This window comes from Diospyros lotus, chromosome 12 (genome assembly GCF_014633365.1).
Source record: "Diospyros lotus cultivar Yz01 chromosome 12, ASM1463336v1, whole genome shotgun sequence".
NCBI lineage: Eukaryota > Viridiplantae > Streptophyta > Magnoliopsida > Ericales > Ebenaceae > Diospyros > Diospyros lotus.
In genome coordinates this window covers 22,645,269-22,651,606 of record NC_068349.1, presented here as the reverse complement: position 1 = coordinate 22,651,606, position 6,338 = coordinate 22,645,269, and positions in this window count along the sequence as shown.

Genomic DNA, 6,338 nt, shown 5'->3' with positions numbered 1-6,338 from the left:
CATGATGTTCCACCAACAAGCCCCCAAGTTATCATGTACAAGTTCCCAATCCACCAATAGCAACTATCACCAAACAACATGTGGAAGACAAAGCAGAAGGAATATGTACAAACTAAGGAATATTAGGTAGGCACGGCCTTACCTGTAGGCATGGTGCACAAACTAAGGAAAATATAATATGCAATCCACAAGCTATGAGCAAGAGTAGTCATGTTTAATCCCATCGACGAACCACAACAACAAACTCCGTGATCAAGCAAAATAGGAAAGAAATGCTCGAAAATAGGGAAACATGAGATGTACGCATCAAACTATCCACAAGTGGAAACCAAGAGTGATCAATAGGAATAAGAATCACTCACAAATGAAACCAAGAATAATCAAGAGGAAGCATGCACAAAACCACTCACCTTGATCGTTTCCCTTCGATAACACGGTTTACAGCCCGGTTTTGAGCACTAGGGGCTGTTTCTGCAGAAATCACACACTTAAGTGAATCAACCCTTAAATATTTTTACACGGGGTTGTAAATAATTAAAATAGGAGAACAACGATGAAAATTTCAGGCCAATCGGAGGTTGGATGCGCCCTCACGTGCCCCCGGAAGGTGGCCATGCGCTACCCCCTTCTTTATTTTGCATCCCTAAACTAAAACGGCTATATCTTGCTCATTTTGACTCCGATTTGCTCTCCGTTTGAATATATGGACTCATATTTTCATGATCTACAATCCTACAAAAATAAAATTAGCTTACCTCTTCGAATTCCCTTCTATTTTTTCAGTTTTCCAGCCAAGTCTCTCTTTCCTTTCTTCTTTGGTTTTTCTTTATTCTTTCCTTGCACTTGCTTTCTTTCCTCTTTCCTTAGATTCTCATGGACTTAATTCGTTCCCTTTATATAGCCTTTAAATGCCCAAATCCTCATGATTTCACTTGGCCACCAAGTTGCTCATTTTCCACCCAAGTAATCATCACACTTTGAAAATTTTCCAATCTTCTCAAGCAAGCCTCCACTTCTTCCAATCCTAGGCCACCAAATACTCTTTCAAGATAAGCCTTATCATATTCTTTCCTTGCAAGTAACCCCTAGCCAATCTTAGTCTTCCAAGGTCACACTTAACCCTTAAGTTAGCCATTTTTCTACCCAAGTAATAATGACTAGCTTTGAATTTTCTCCACTTGATTCTTCCTTCATTTGAAAGCTTTTAATTCCTCCAATCTCATGCCTCTAATTTCCCATCACGTGGCCTTCAAAGCAACCCTTCTTATCCCTTTCTTTTGGTGAACCAATAGAATTCTTCCAAGTTTTCCTTACTTTGAATTAAGGGTGTAAGTAATTATTGTTATCTCAAAACTTTAAGACTTTTAAGTTAACCCTCCAATCCAATTTCTCCAACTCAAAGCTTCTTAAATAAGAATTTATAATTACAATTATTCTTATTGTTGGAGAAGTTATCCTTTTTTATTTGCATTTAGGTCCTTAAAACCATTTCCATTTACACTTAAATTCAAAACTTCCATTTAAAACACTTTGTTGCATCATCCAACCTTTATATTAAATTTTGGGGTATTACACTCCTATACTACAAATCCTATTTTTCTCTTACATGAGACTTTCATTGCATGAAACGTGTTTTGTGAGACTTTGGTACTCATACTCCTATTTTGTGTAAAGTTCTTGTACGCAAACACCTGTTGTTCTCTTGCATGAAATGATGTTGCATATATGAAATATGTTTTTTTGGAAAATATATGTTGTTGACTTTCAACTGTTGCATTCATAAAAGTTCATGTGGCCATACTGTTTGTACCCATTTGTTGTTGCCCGAAGGCAAAAGTCTGGATATCCCTCGAGAGGCTCTATGCATGTGCCATCGAGAAAGCTCTCGTGAGGAAGACTGTGAGCCTAAGGGATAACGGGTGTGGCATTTTGCATGAGTTCTATGAGGTTGGGTCAAGGTGACATGGTTAGGGACCTTTCAAGAGGCGTTATGCACTCGTCGTTGAGAAAGCTCTCGTTAGAGGAGGCTAACATGTTCACGAGGCACTTTGAAATAGTCCTCGTTGTTTTCTCATACGTTTTATACCTGTTCATGCAAATATATAAACTGTTTTGGAGTTCTCACTAGAAGATTTATCTTCTAATTGGATTGTGTCTCTGCAATATTCAAACGTTTTAGGTTCAACAAGCGACTCTAAGGGAAAGGAGATAATTGAAGAAGAAGCTCATTTTTCTACTTGTAGCATATCTTTAAGTATGTATGAGAAACTCAGTTGATGTAAACCTTAGTATGTTTTTCGATTTAAGACATTTAGTTAATGCTTACGAGAGGTGATGTCCATGTAATACGTTTTGTAGAAGTCTTGAACAATTCCTTATATGATAATAAAGCATTACGATTATGTACCATATCATGTTTGATCTAGCTTCTGCATTTGTAATAATATCACGTGTTTTAGCTATTTGATTATTGGGTTTAATAGACTGAGAATGTGAAATTGGAATTTTTGAGAATTATATGTTGTGCATCAGTGGATGTAGCGTAAAAGAAAAATATATTCCCAAAATTCCTAAGTTATAAAATGCCCAAAAAATTAGGGGTGTTACAAGCTAAGTATAAATGATCTCTGAAAAATATTACTCAATGTTGTCTTCTCCGAGTGCTACAGTGATTAAATCAATTATAGCAAAAGTTACAACTCGAGTATGTGCTATACAAATATTTTCTTCTAAATCTTTAATTGAGTTTGGCACTTTGCATAATCATGAGAAAATCCTTTGTATACACGAAGTATGCCTTGAGATTATCCCTGTATCTTCAAGAGCATCGAGGTTTGAGCATTTATTGATCAAAGTAAATCGTATATTATAAATCGGCTAACATACTTGAATTAATCAAGTATCTATTGGTGAAAAGCTTTACACATCTATTTTTCTTATATATAAAATTATTCAAGTATATATCTTAGTGCTTTTGAAGATAGTTGAATATGTGCCTTATAAAGCTAATAGATCAATCGACTATTAAGGATCTATCAGTCGAGTGAGTTATGCATGCTCTCTGTATCTTTCCAACTTAGTTAAGTATATTTTTTGAGATAGTTAAGTAATACTTAGACTAATTGGCTATGATTTTGTGCTTATAATATCTAGTATTACATGATATTGGAAAATATATGATTTTCAATGATTTTTAAAGGACCTTGAGTGGTCTGAAAGCCCAAAAGTTGATTTCGAGAAATGAATTACTAAATTGCCGAATTGATGACAAGGAATGCCCCGGGACTTAGATGTCTAGGAAGGAGGGCATGAGATTGACGAGTGTCTCGAGGTGAGGCTAATGACGCTAAAACCAATTAGATCGAGAATAGTTTTCAGAATAGTTTTTGTATAAGCATAATTGTTGACTGAACTGAATGGTCGTAAGGGACCTCTAGGAAGTCAAAAGAAGCTTGATGGTGGCCCGGTTTTGTGAGTGAGGCAACCTTGAAGTGTTTTCGGGCAGAGAAAAGGTCCTGTGAAGGCACAGGGATGAAATCAATTTTTTGGAGTAATTATCAGTTATTAATTTTTGGAGAAATCAAGATCTTAGTGGCTTGATGGTAATTAATTTAAGGCCTTGAAGGGTTCAAGTACAATTAACAAAATTCCTAAGTGGGATTAAGGAGAGTTGGAAAGGGTAAATGTGTAATATATGTATGTGTGTGTGTGTGAGGATTAGGGGCCAAGTTTGCAGCAGTGGCCATTTCAATTTGAAATTGTTTTTTTTTTTTTTTGCATTGAGAGCTTAGGCTAAGAGTGTGTGTGTGTGTGTATGAGAGAGAGAGAGAGAGAGGAAGAGAGATGGTGGTTGATGGCTGGCTGGCCGGGGGCGGCAACAACAGCAGCAACTGTTGCCTAAAGTAGCGACGACGGCGATGGAGTTGGGTAAAACAACAGCAATGTGGGAGGCGCCTAACGGTGGCTGAAAGTGGTCAATGGCGGTGGAAAGTGGCAGCAACCAAGGGAGTTGGTGGCCGAAGGCGTTGGAGCAGCAGTAGCGATAGCGGTTACGCACAGGGAGCCTAGTGGTGGCGGTTGTGCAGCAGTCAGGGGCCGTCGACAGTGGCGAGCAGGCAAGAGGCAGTGCCCGGCGGCTCTTCACACAGGTTACTATGCGTGTGAGGAAAAAGAAAGGAAAAAAAAAAAGAAAAGAAAGTAAAAAGGAAAATCTAGAAAAAGGAAATATAAAGGAGAAAAATAGCTAAAAATTAGAGAAAATTCTAGAAATTAATTTGGGGATTGAGGAGCGTACCAGAGGCTCTAAAATGGAATCTGGGTGCAAGGTGGTAGTCAAGCAGACAATGCTAGTGTGGGTGTTTTGTCGGATTTCTCCTCCAAATGAGTTAAGGTAAAAGTAATAAATTATTTCAAATTATTTGTATTATGTTAGATAATGTAGAATAAGCATTGGTTGGATTAAACCCTTGGTTGGGGTTGTTTGGAAATTATTGATGGGTGAGTTTTTGAGAGGAATGGCAAAAACATAAGCCTTAGTTTAATTTCTGATATGGTTGATTTTCTGTGTGTTTGCATCTAGGTTCTACAGAGGAAGCAGTGGTCCTATAATACCCGGTATTACATGGTGTTGGAAAATTGGAATTTCTAGTTATTTTTAAAGGATCTAAAGCAGTCCGGAGGGCCTAAAAGTCGATTTCAAGAAATGATGTGATAAATTGGCAAATCGACAATAGGGAATGGCCCGGGACTTGGATGTTTAGGAAAGAGAGCATGAGATTTGTGAGCATCTTGAGGTGAAACTAATGATGTTGGAGGCAGTCCAATCGAGAATAATTTCTAGAATAAATTCTGTGCAAGCCCAAATAGGTGCCAAAAATCGAATGTTCGTAGGGGACATCCGAGAAGTTAGAGAGACCCTAGGGGTGGTTGACTGCACTTAACCTTGTGCATTTATTTCAATCAAACACATAAAAACAAATAAAAAGAAAACAAGCATGCAGGCATAAGGCGTTTATACTCGCCAGTGTACGAGTGTGTGCTGTAGCACAATTTAATTTTCTGGGTAAATCCAGATCGATTCACTGGGAGATTGTTAATAAAACGAAAAATAGAGCCACGATATAAATTGGGTTGTCAGGATAATTCATCTGAAATGATCTAAAGACAAAAAATTTGCAATTGAGTGAGACTATGGATGGACAAATCTTGGGACAGGACAATTTTTGTACTAGCCCACTAATTTACCAAAGAGATATCAAAATATTAACATCGACTGATTAAAATTGAGGTTATGTAGTTAACTATATTCTAAGATAAAGATAGTTCTAAGTTAAGCACTCTCCATACATGGCATGAGAGAGTCTAGATTAAGCAACTATCATAAATTGAAATACAGATTAACACACATTTGAGATCCGATAAGTAACCACAATTCAAGATCATAGTAGTTCTAGGTTAAGCACTCTCTATACATGGCATGAGAGAGTCTAAATTAAGAAACTACCATAAATTGGATCATGATTAATAAACAAGAGTGGAAGATTCAGATTAATCATTTGAGCTTGGGTATGAAAGCATCTCCAATTTAAGTAGCCTCCATACATAGCATGGAGACTCTAAGTTAGGCTTATGATTCAATCCAAAACCAAAGATTCAATACACACACATTTCTCAACTCAAATCAGCATTCTGTTAGTTCAATAGGAGTTCGGCTCTCTTGGGCAAACAGTAGCACTGGACATAGTGTTGAGCCCCCAAGTTGCAGCCACCGCAGCCGAGGTTCCCACCGTGCCAGCAATTCACTGCAGTCTGCCACAAGCGACTGCCACAGCCCCACACTTGCTGCAGACTGGTGCGCAAGGCAAGCCCGCACAAGAGGAACCCGCAACACGCCAAGCCTTAATCCCGCATGCTGGGCCGGCCGAGGCCATATGTCTTGGTGCAAGCCGCATGACATGGGCGCAGGCGCCAGTAGGGGCACCCGAAGACAGGCCATCTGCACCATGCAGCACCAGTAGGGCCACGCAAGGCCCATGACAGGCGCATGGCCACAGAAGTACGCCCACTGCCGACCAACCATTGCACCCCTTGCCAACAACAGCCCATAACCGCCCACAACTCCCAAGCCAATAGTTGCATATTTTCATTTCCAACAGTCATGTCTTATATTTTACAAGATGTATCTCTTTGAAGGGTCACAAACAACCACTATATAAAGGGTTGTCTGGCTCATTTGTAATCATGAATTAAATAAATACAAAGAGACCATTATTTCTTAATACTCCGATTTTCCCCTTCTATCCCACCATAGTAAGGCGTTAATCACCTTCCGAGGACCA